Source organism: Ambystoma mexicanum, chromosome 4p (assembly GCF_040938575.1).
Source record: "Ambystoma mexicanum isolate Mex_15411 chromosome 4p, UKY_AmexF1_1, whole genome shotgun sequence".
NCBI classification, from domain to species: Eukaryota; Metazoa; Chordata; class Amphibia; order Caudata; family Ambystomatidae; genus Ambystoma; species Ambystoma mexicanum.
In genome coordinates this window covers 1,088,526,183-1,088,539,000 of record NC_090927.1, presented here as the reverse complement: position 1 = coordinate 1,088,539,000, position 12,818 = coordinate 1,088,526,183, and the positions used below count along the sequence as shown (strand labels likewise).

The 12,818-nt window shown below is 43.2% G+C and overlaps 1 protein-coding gene across 2 annotated transcripts in view; it reads right to left on the bottom strand.

The window, feature by feature from the left end:
- The window catches only part of SLC18B1 (solute carrier family 18 member B1), a 759,286-nt gene that overhangs the window by 485,136 nt on the left and 261,332 nt on the right, over positions 1-12,818 (bottom strand). The gene's annotated exons all lie outside the window — the stretch shown is intronic.

Sequence of the window (12,818 nt, the reverse complement as noted above, 5' to 3'; positions counted from 1 at the left end):
CTTGTACAATCATGTTCAAAGGTCCAAAGTTCATCTCTGCATACCGTCAAACAAGAAAAGGTTAATGAGTTTCCATTAAGCTTACTAGAATTTATATAATCTACTACAGAAAACACCAAAGAACTTCCTAATGAATTTTCATCCATACTGAACCTCTGTAACCTATCAAAAATTGGAGCGAGAGCACCTAGCTTTTAATTTGGATGTTGAAAAAAAGGCCTTTGATCAGAGACTGTGCCCACTAAGGTGACGTGCTGGGCCACATGGTTTCTGGACCACACGGTTCAAAAAGGACTAGACAATGAAGGATTTTCTCAGACTGCTAACATTTTCACAACTTCTCGGTCTTCATAAAACTTCAGGTTCTAGTAAGAGATATGTCAGGGATGCATATTATTCAAGTTGTTTTTTGTCAGTTTAATGGAATCCTTGGCCACCTTGAGAAGGCAAAAGGCATAGAACAGGGACATACATTTGGAGGAGCAGAATGGAAAATCTGGCCCTGTGAGTTTTTCTTACTTCAGTCATAAGATCCACGACTCATCTGTATCTTATTAATGGGTGTAATCCCAAACTTCCATGGTGCATCCGGGAACAGAATAAAGGTCTACCCAATTCAGCCATCTGACAAAAGCAAGATTTAAGAAGTCCAAGCTTATGCAATGCTAAATAATTGAAAACCTGACTTGCACAAACAATTGGGCCTAGACAAATGGGCCATTCGACAACTCTCACATTTAGCAATGGTTTATTAGTTAAAACGATGCCCAGCCTTATGATTCGGTACTTTCTGCAGAGGATTCACCAGTTTACATAGCCCTCGAGGATCAAATACATCTAAAAAACAAAGTGACTTAAGATCTTTCCTTTTTTGAACCCCAAAAATACTTCAAGCAAGCAAAATCAATTCGCAAGCCTGAGAATGCCATTGAAAACAAATAAATTGGTTGAACCGGTTTTGAAGCATCTCACCAAGAAATTATTTGGTCAAATGAAATTCGCTACTATGCACTGCGAGGTGAAAAGCCATGGAATTCATGGGGACATGTGAATAAATGTGCCCAAGGATAGTGAAATCTGTATGTCTTTCATAGACTAGGACTCTTTAATACAGCCTCTGCTTTCACTCAAATCTAGCTTCATAACTCAGGTGTATTTTTGCTTACGATATACCCATCCCCTCCCGTTTGTCCTCTTTTTCCATCTTGACATACGAAATACAGATTATTTAAAGCAACAGTACTTATTGAATAATATTTGTAGATGATTCGCTTAAGTTTATGCCTTCTTTAAATATCAATACAAATATACATTCAAATAGCAACTTCTTGAAAGCTCGTCAATCTAGAATAATCAACTTAAAAAGTCCAAATTCACAACTAGATGTTAAGCTCGAAGTCCATCCAGCACGAGAAGAATCATTAGATGTCCCATGCAAATTTAAAGATAATGCTGCCATTGTTTTATCAACCAACATTTACAGTAATGCAAAACTGCCACAATAGGTATATCCAGCATAAATACTATTGTGTATTGCATTGGGAAAATCTGCATTTATTCTTGTCTATCGAATAACTCAAAGGCGTAGTAACAACAAATGTGTTGATTAAAAATATTTTTAATTTCATAAAAGTACAATGCCACATTATTATTAAAGTTGACTTACTGGTCGCTTGAAAATTCACTAGGTTAGAATGTCCAGACTTCGATATTTTAAACATTGGCTTCTGTATGCTAGAACGTTTTGATATAGCAAGAAACACTGGTAGGGTTTGAACAATTGGACCTCATTTATTTTAGACCATAGCAAATATAGCCAGTGTAAGCACACCAGTTATCCCTAAACACTGTAATCGGACTAGTGAAAAATGTGTGAGAATTAACTATTGCGGATATTCCATTATTTTACACCGCAGAGAAATTTGATAAGATGCCAAACCAAATAAAATGTGCTTCTGTGAAATGATGGTGTATCAAATAACTATCTGAAGAAGCAAATTAGCTGTCCTGAATGATCAATGTAAATAGATCTCAGAGTGTTATGTTTTTATGCCGTCTGTATAGTGTTCTTCTTATATCCTCTATCTCTTGTACATTATGTATCTGTATTTTCTTGATTTCTTGACTTGTATATATGCTATGTGTAACCTAAGCTGAAAGATTTATTGCATCTTCTGCGCCCTGTTAGGGTATGGCACGCAATATAAATAAATAAAACATCAATGTTGCATTTGCTAGCGGGCAACATGTTCACAAGAGCTGTTATGTCAGGCACCAGCAGCCTGGGGCTGCTTACCCCAGAGTGCCACACTTCAATCCAACACAGCCAGGCTCTTTGCAGAACACCCATGTCTGGCAGTACTAGCTGCGGCACCTCCTAACCTCATTTGCCTGGTGCTCACAGGCTCCTGCATGGGAATGCCCAGCTTTGTTACCTTATCTGGAGCACTGCAGAAGGAGGTTGCGGCTTTTCTTTGGCATTGAGACATCAGCATGCCTAGGAGCGCCGATTTCTGGCAGAGAGAAGTACTTGCTGTCGCTCCAATGTGTGAGACATATGCTGTTGGCTTAGTCTGTACTGCAGATGTGTTTACCCTAATTTCTGCTCTGGTTTTCAAGATTGTAACTTTTTCTATGAGGTCATCAGCATCCTGTCGATGCCTCACACTCGTTTGCAGGCTACATCTTTCCTTGGGGTTCTGGTTTCCTTGCTGATGCCAGGTTGTGTGTTGTCAGTGCTTGTTCAAAGTTTCATGCACATACAGTTCTCAGTCTATGCAGCCTTCTCAGACCCCCACAGTCATCTCTGGCAATCAGACTTCTTTGGCTCGTTTCTTTCCTTGGCATCGTCAGGTGTAAATATCATGCCTACAAGACTGATGCATATATCATGGCTGCAAATAGTGTGTGGGCTGCAAACGAATCTTAGGAAGAAGGGGTAAACGAGGAAGGAGAATGAGGCAGGTATGAGGGGCAGCTGTGATATTAAGTGCCACTGCATACAGAAGCAAGATAAAGTGACATGGAACCGCCTTGGTTTGTGTGAAACGAAAAACCATTACTATTCCTTGCTTTGCAGTTTGTTGCTAAAACATCGATTTCCTGCACTACATCCAGCCATTTCTTTAGTCTTGCTCCTCATCTTCTGGTTGTCTGGTCTGGTGTTCTATGCAATCTAGGTCCTTCCTCTTTCCTGGAGGAGATGTGCTCTGACGTTGGGACTGTGACTGAGATTGTGTGATTTATATTGCATAGTGCATCATCCTAGAACCATCCACTGACACACCAAAGAGTCAATTTTACTCAACAGTCCTCAACCAAATTCGAGTTTTCTGGTCCCAGGACCCAGAGAGAAACAGAGGTTGCATCTTGAGTGTTGCTGAGCATGTGAAATCAGCAGGATACCTGAAAGGAGTCAAAGATATGGGTCCCAAAGAAGCACTTCTTCAGATGAGGATGTCTTCATGTGAAGACTTATGAGAGAGTGGTTGATGAATTTGCCAGAGGGGGGAGTGTAAAGGAGATGCTTGAGCATTGAGGCACAACTACGAAGAACTGGCTTAATCCTTCAAGATTCCCTAGCATCTAATCCTGCTGGAAGAAGTGCCCCAGCATTGTGCCTTGCCGTAAGAAGCACCATTCTGCCCCATTTTTGCACCAAACACCACGTGGAGGCTTTCATTCAGTGTTTGATTCCATACCGTTCAGTAAGATGGCCGCCACTGCGATATGCAGTTTTGTTTAGCTCTGTTGCATAGCAACAGGCACATACAAAGCATATCATCCTATTAGGGTCTGCCGGAAGCCGCCCCCCCACGCCTAAGCCCACAGCTCATGGCCCCTCCTGTCTGTGCCTGTTCTTGCCACCAAAGCCGGTCACGCTGCCGTTGCTGGCTCTGCCCCACCCAAAACCACCTCTGACATTGCAGGTGATGGACTTTCGCTAATGAAGTCCAGAAACGCATGCCTCAACTACCTTCAACATATGCACCAAGTGATTTACTTCCAACAGCTTTTTCCAGTAACTATAATATGGTCTGTGGACTTGATAACCTTTACGTTACAACTGTCGTGGTCACCTGCCATGCAAACGGTGAGTCGCTCATCTAGCTTATCTATCACTCTCGCAATGAAACTTCACAATCACTAGCATTCTCCGCCTTACCTGTCCCGTGCCCTACTTCTCCTCCAGCCTTTGCCCTTATGCAGTGTATTGTTTGATACTGGTCCGATATAGATAATTACTATTACTAGCTAACGTACATCCTGCTACCTGCAACTATTACATGTTAACATATACCTAGGTTGCAACCCTGATGATCAGATAGCTATACTTATATAGTACACGCCTTGCTCGAGGCGCAGCTCAGCTTACTATTTAATTTGATGGGTATCGCTCCCTCCGAGACCATTGCACCGAGCTACGCAGCATATCTTTCATTGTCCATTATCTAACTGCTGCTACAGAGACACATAACCCCCCCCCCTTCCAATCTCGACTCTGCCAATCAAGACAAAGCCTCTTAGCCTGACGACCGCACACTTGCCTTATCTCAGGCATATATCTTGGCAGCTACCCTCATTGTCAGCCTATTATATGTCTAACTCATAACAGGCTTGGCATTGCTCTCCCAGTCTACATATACTTGAGCCCATTGAAGTATCCTGCCCTCCGCCTTTCTGCTGTATCAAACTTAAAACCACACCCTGTGCAATATGCCAGTCACTGCTCCTTATTAGACTGTATGAATGCGACTGACTTGTATCCATGCAGCCACTTCCATTGTCCACCTATCAAACATCTGTCCAGCACGTAAAATGTTCGCCATGAAAGGGGCCCCTAGGGGTCCCTTACGTCTATGGAAACAAGGCGAGTCACCACACACAATAGATACGCCAGACACGAGGTTGTATTCCCAAAGCTAGGGTTTATTGCTAAGCAAATAGTCTCAGTTGGCCAACTCGGTCTCACGCCCCGCGACGTGTATCTCTAGACCTCGAGGGACGCAAGAGAGTTAATTACGTACATCAGTGACATATATACAAAATGCATATCATACAATCAGCTATGACATGTTTAACACCCCCCTGTATTGGGTTTCTTTGAACTCGGTCTGATGATGGACACTTCGACAATTATGACACCTTCAAATATCTATTCTAGTAACAATATGCAATTTTGCAAGCGCGGAGGCATCTTTTAGTTGTTGAACAGAACACAGTGCTTCTGTTCTTGGAAGCGAGCTACATACGGGGGAAGAGTCACATTCCAGACCTTGCTATCTATGAGGTGCTATTCGTGTCCTGGGAGCCGACACGCTCTACAGCGCTCGGTAAAGGGGGGCCGTAAGAAGAGCATAATTCAAGCCTTTAGCTGCTTTATTCTAACATATTCTACCATATAACGAGACTGGCTGGCAGCTGTGAAATTATTAAATGCTCTGCGGCTCTGCTTCAAGGCTACATTCGGGAGGGAGCCAGGCATTCCTTCCTGGCGCTGCCTACGTTGTGTTTCAACAAACTCTTATTAGCCTCGCGGCCCTGCGGCCTTGTCCTTTCACGTTCAGACAACAATATTAACAGTCGAGCAGTGTAAGCAGAAAATGTGCTGCGAAGCGATTTGAACAGAAAGCAATGAGCAATTTGTTAGAAAACAAAATGGCGATCCTTGTTACATCAAAATGGCCGTTCATTGGTAAACTCGGAAACCTGTATTCCTACCGTATCGTACATGAGACGGTTGGCCCTCGGCCACCAAAATACGTTTGCCGCCAATCATGAGAGGTATCCATTTTTCTAGACTGACAGGCATAGTATGATTTTGAGTCAGGCATCACCTCACGATTGAGTTTGATGGAATATATTAACTACTGTCCCTCATCCGACTGCTGTACTTTTAACCCAACCATGCCTTTAGCAATATGCTAGTCAAATGTAATATGCTAGTCATGCTTTCTGTAATATGCTAGTCAATGTAAAAATATTTTGTTAGTCGACTGTATGAATGCTTTTACATGAGACATTTCTATAAGGTCGCTACCTTATTAGACTACTAAATATCTATTCAGCACCTAACCAAACTAGCTAACAAATTGCTAGTCATTCCTATGCACAACCTTATACCTACCCTTAACCGGCCAGCATTAACAACTGCCACGTCTACCATTTTGACCACAATGCTCCTGCTCACCTCAGTCAACACTGCTAATAGTCAGAAACATGCATCCCTGATATCTACCGCTGATCATGCCACCTTACCTAGCAAGAGTAGTATCTGCATCTCCATGTCTACTTCATTACCCCACCACAACACCGTAGTACCTACCAAATTCCTGCCACCCTGGCCATTTCAGCCACCCAAACGCAACTCCATTGCCATGACAGTAGCAAATAATGCCAACCCTCTCACGCCTATCCAATGGATCCAATGTTATGCCTCTCAACCTGTAACCTGAGACTAGGATCTAGAATCAAACAGTCTTACCGACCAGTGTCTAACCATGAACCCCCTATCAACACTAAGACCACGTCCACTAAGAAAAAGACCTTGAAGCCTAACAATAACACCGCCAAACATGACACAACCCACCATGTCAATACCTTAGTGCTTCCGAGCAAATCCAGCAACTCCAGCTCGCCTATCAAAGGAGCACTTATCAATGCTAGATCTCTGACAGCACACGAGGTAGACGTTGCCGACCTCATTATTTCCAATCAGCTAGACTTCCTAGCCATTACATGGACCTGGCTGCATTCTGCTCCAGGTTCCTCACTATCTCTAGCAATTCCAGATAATTACACAATCACAAGACTTGACAGAGCATTCTCTAAAGGAGGTGGAGTCGCTGTCATTTCTAAGACTCACCTGGGCATAAGAGCTTTGCCTCACCTTCCATTCCCCTCAGCTGAACTCCTTTCTTTAAAGCTCCCGCTCTCAGCCTCACGCACTCTAAAGATTCCTCTCGTCTATAGACCTCCAGGGCCAATATCCACCTTCAAAGAAGATATTTTGCAACTCCTCATCATCACTAACACTAAACCAAGTTCACAAATCATGCTACTTGGCGATTTTCCCTTGGGCCTCCTAGACACCAACGATGACTCAGCTACTACTATAGCCAACTCAATCACAGAACTAGGGTTCTCCCATCATATTACTAAGCCTACGCATAATAAAAGGTAGAATCTTGGATTGCTGACCTTAACTGCGAAACAGACATTCTTTCTAACGTACCATGTGCATGGACAGACCACCACGTCGTCTCAGTCACTATGCGGTCTAGTACATAACCTAACCTAACTAATGACCCGACACCTCCGTCCCTAACCAGAAATCTTAAAGATATAACAGAAAACGCACTGCCGCTCATACAACCCATACTTAAATACCATACTACCAACACTGACGCTTCTACATTTGTAGGTCTCTACAACCAAATACTCTGCCAAGCCATCAACAATATAGCTACTTTGAAACACCATATGGTTATTGTGCCTATATGGAATAAAAGCACAATAACCATATACTAATGACACGCCAGTCGTGAGGTTCGTTTGCCAAACAAATCTGGTTTACTTTCAGAGTATCTCAGTCAGCCGACCGGGTCTCAACAGCTCACGACGTGTGTTCCCAGACACCATGAGATGAGAGAGAGCGAGCAGAGGTAAAGCAGTCATATATATACATAATACATCATCCTTCTACAGCATTATTCGGTCCGCCCCTATACGTGACATACAAGCTAGGGTTCGGTAATTGACAGTTATGCACGTAACTTCATTTAGTCTAAACATTAGTATTTCTAGCCGAGCTGCAGAGACAGTTTTCTGTTATGGGGAACACGGGGCATCGGCACAGGGAAGGATATCATGTTCTAGCAGGGAGACATTCCAACTAACGTTATCTGTTCGCTGTGCTCATGGGGTAAGAGTCATACAGTTCTGAAGCAGAGAAAATATCATCCTTCATGAAGGAGCACCGTTAGTTGCATATAATTCTCATTTAATTGCCTTTTACAACAGCGCTTGCAAGACAGGCTGACACCTGGGCTGCTGATTAGTCGTGGCTTTTGCACAACTTCAAGGCTTTACTGAATAAGAAAAACAATGTATTTCTGTGGGGTTTCACATTCCTGTCTACGTTAGCATTCAGAGTTCAAGCTATGGCCTCGCACCGTGTGTGGATCTGAAGCACAGAATATATTTGCAAAGCGTTACAGAAAAGAAAAGGGCAGGCATTTACAAAATTGACTCCCAATGGTCACATTCAGGTTTCATGGTTTGCAATGTTTGTCACATGATGCGATTTGCTTCTGGCCAACATACTATTCATACTATTCGGGCTATGTGATTGCATTTACAGTTTCACAAACCCTCCTTTTGGCCTTAAGCCAATAGCATCATCATCCGTACATTGCGTCCTCATCAGACCAAGTGTCACTTTCCGAACTACCCATGTCGCTATCATAATCATTATCAGAAATATTGATTGCCATAAACTCTTTGCTTATTTCATTTTCATGTTTGAGAGCACCATTTATCATATGAGGTGTGGGCTTCACAATCTTTGTACTAATTATCTGTACACATTCATTTGTAATTGTGGAACAAATGGCTGGCAAACATTGTATGCAACAACAGCAGAATATGAGTATACTAAATATGACCAAAATTGCAATTAGTTTCCACCCCCGGGATCGTAACAGTTCCCAGAACCATGTACTCAAATTTAGATTCCAGCCACCTGTGAGAACATGGATTTCAGAACTTAGGACGTGTAATTTCTTAATTGCTTTAAATATTGTAGGGGAGGAGTCACTTACAAAAACACAGCACGCTGATCCCACTAATTTGCATACACCTCCACGGTCAGCCAAAATAATGTCAAGAACCATTCTATTCTGAAGTGCAACTAGCCCGATTGCTTTTTGTTCCAGTGTCATGTTGTGCAGTATGTCAGTGGTTCCATTAATTGTTTTTTCTAACACCCTGGACAGTTTTCTAATATTCCATGAATTTATTGCCTGTCCCCAAAAAGGTATAAAGGATTTTGCTATGTCCCCAAAAATTTGCCCAGCAGTATCACCTCGTCGTGGCCAGGATCTGGATATTTTTGCTATTTCAGAGGTTGTGGCGAGAAATACACCAGGTAAAAGTATCCCTAAATAACAGGTACCTTCACAGTTTCTAGGTAACCATGGATAAGCTTGGTCCCCGCACACAAAATAGACAGAACCTCCTATATATAATGGTTTCTCTTCGTGCTCAAGTACAGCAGTATTCATACATCTGGTAAATGGGGAACCTCTTTTCCGCAAACAAAATGGAACAGAATGTGGACTATGGTTAATAGTATAGGAGGGAGGCATGGCATCTTTGTTCCCAACCGGAGCCATTTTGAAAGTAATTATGGACTGGTAAGGCCTAGGGAGCCTATCCATGGGACTGGTCGATACAGTGTTCATTTTGCTTCTATTTGTAAACACGGAACAACCCAAAAGGTGTCGATGCCAATCTTTCGAATTCATTTATATTCGTTCCATCAAAGTTTCCAGTGACACTATCATTCCATCTCCCAAAAAATGGAGCTCTTAATGATGCACAACAGGCAGTAGTAAGGGGTAGAGGATGTATATACCAACCCATTCCTCTTTCCCCAGGCTTGGGTAAATGCGAACACACCCAGCAATTGGATAGATTTAAGATAGCATGTGTCATGTACATAATCAGTAATAGAGTATTGTTATCATAACCTTTTCTGTGTTTAACATCTCATGGAGGAAGAGTGTAAGAAAGCACATGAGCTGGGGTCTTCATAGTGGGAGCATTGACAGTGGGCAATAGGGTGTTCATGGATGTATAGTTTCTAAGTACCAAAACATTTGAATAAGTGTAGATACGATACAGATAGATGTGATGACCAGGAGCAGTTTAGTCTTCGTAGCCCAAGACTTTCTCAGAGCAGATTTAATGGCAGTGTCTATAGTTCTATTAATGTCTTCATCAGCGCAGGCGGCAGCAGGAGTGAATACAGGCATGATCTATAAAGGTTTATTTCAAAAGTTTCTCAGCGTCCGTCGAAAAAGTCTCCCACGGCAACACACGTTTAATCAGCAGAGTTCAAGCAAGTTCAGTTCAGCCTGCTTAAGATGGCAGCAAGCTGGCGTTTACCTCAAAGGCTCTGAAAAGGCAGGAGCAAGTATCAATATAAATTTTTCATAGTGTCAGCACCTTTGTCCACGCTAGGTTGCAAAGCCCTTCACTTTCAATGATAGCACCGGGAAATCACGTGTTAAAGCTCTCATCCGATACAGCTCCTACGCTCCCTTTCCCTAGGCCTCAGTTTCCAGCTCCGTCCGTGAGCCAGAAACAAAGGCGGTTTACAATTACTTCCGAATTTGTGGATGCAAATGTTACCTTAAAGCTCCAGGTACAGTGTGATCAATGAATAATGCACTATCGTTGTTTGCAGCAGATGCAGAAACAGTGCCAATTGGTGATGATGAGGCCGCAGATGAACACAGTTGAGGTAACACTGATGTTTCAATTTTCGTTGCAATCTTCCCAGGCCCCTTCTCGGGCTCAGGAAGTAGTTCCGGCTGAATTTCGGCAATGTCTTTGTGATCAATCAAGGCTGGTTTACTCTGGAAGTCAGGATCATCTGTCTCTTTCTCATGTGGCAAAGAAAACGGGATTCTTTTTGTGTGCGTTGCATGAATCCAGTGCTTACAACTGTTTACTCGAACTGCAGTCTGTGTGGCCAGGAGTATCTGGTACGGTCCCTTCCACCGCGGTGCAAGCAAAGATTTTCTCTCAAAGTTCTTCACTAGGACCCATTCCCCCGGTTGCAGACAACGTCCTGGGCTCGTGTATCTGACAGAAGAGCCTCCTGCACCTGCTGATGAATCAAACGCAAGTTGTGAGTCAACTGTTTACAATATTCAGCAAGTAGCGGATACTCTATATCTTTCAATCTTTTTGGACGTGGCACATTCCATACATTGGCTGGTCTTCCCATGATTATTTCATAGGGGGAGAGACCAGCCCTTGCTTGCAAAGAGGTGCGCATGGACAATAAGGCTAATGGTAATGCATTGTGCCGTTTCAAATTAATTTCGGCGCATATTTTCACCAGCTTATTTTTCAAGATACCGTTTTGTCGTTCTATAAGACCCGCACTCATCGGATGTCTGGCTGAATGGAATAGTTTATCAATTTGGAGGCCTTCACAAATCTGTAATATCACGGCAGCTATAAAATGTGGGCCATTGTCTGACCATATGACACGAGGTAGCCCAAACCTCGGAAAATATTCCTTTAATATGGATTTCGCTGTTGACATAGCTGAACAATCTTTCAGGGGATAGGCCTCCACCCATTTGCTAAATGCACAGACCACTACAAGGACATATTTAAAGTTGTGGCATCTCTCCATTTCTATGAAGTCAAAATGAATGACCTCAAAAGCCATTGAGGGAGGACCAAAACTTCCTACTGGTGTCACTGTTCCCTTTCCAATGTTGTGTTGTAAACAAGTCATGTAATGTTTAACCAATCTCTCTGCAGTTTTCATAATGTTGTCATTGTACCATACAGAATCAAGGTGCTGATAAATCTTTTTCTCACATATGTGTGTTGGACCATGGGATACAGTAACCATTGCCATAACATATGCATTAGGCAACAGCCTCTACTGTTTTCTTTGTCTACCCAACAACCCTCGAGATCTAATTCTGCTGGACCCTCAGACCATTGTTTTATTTCCTCAGGAGTGGCTTCTGCTTGTATTTCTTTAACATTGCCAATTGCATCCTCTATCATGCAGGACACCCGCTCTGTTGTTTCAGCATACATTTTTGTGTGCAAATCAGAGGCAGTTTGTTTCGCGATTCTGTCCGCAAATGCGTTTCCCTTTCCTGCGTTACACGTTATATTTTTATGAGCGTTGCATTTCATTATTGCTAATCGCTTGGGAAGTGCAAGTGCTGACAACAGTCTCACTATTAAAGTGCCATGTTGAATCTTAGTTCCATGTGACGTCAGAAAACCCCTTTCAGCCTATAATCGGCCAAAATTGTGGACCACCCCGAAAGCGTATTGACTGTTAGTGTATATGTTCACACTAAGGTTTTCAGAAATTTGGGGGCGTGGCTACGAAGCCATGTGATAGGACGTACTCTTGGTGGAGCTCCTGCTGATCCTTCATGACACGGGCAAGAACTGTGCAAGAAAATGCATGACGGAATATAAACTTATAGGTGCAGCTGCATGAAGAACTACGGCACACAAGCAACATGGAATTTAAGCGATCGGCGCCTGGAGGCATGACTTAACATTAAGGACTCTCCGTAGCTCGTCCGAGGCGGAATCAAAATGGCGGCTTGATCGTAAACAAAGAGACCGGGAAGAAATATGTAGATGAAAGTAGATTCGCCGCCTGAGTGGATGCCAAGACCACTAACAGCAGCAAAAAGTTTGGCAGCGAGTGAAGCACAGCCGGCACAACGTAACCAGTGATTATTGAAGACGCCCGTGAGGATCCAGGGAGAAGAAGGTCTGCAGCAGAGCGAGATACAAAGAAGCGCGGCGCCCAGGAAGAAGGGAAGACTCGCTGGCGAGGGGTTGCTACTGTTGCGCAATCCTCAACCGAGTCTCAGGCGAAGGACACAAAGCGGCTGCGAATTATCGCGTCGTACAGGTACATTGTTACAGGCGTACGGGAGCTGCTGGCAGAAATGAGTGGATGCTGCCAGCTCGTTAAAGAGGAACAGCGAAACGGAACGAAACGAAGAGGCTAAATACCGTGGCTCTCCAGAAGT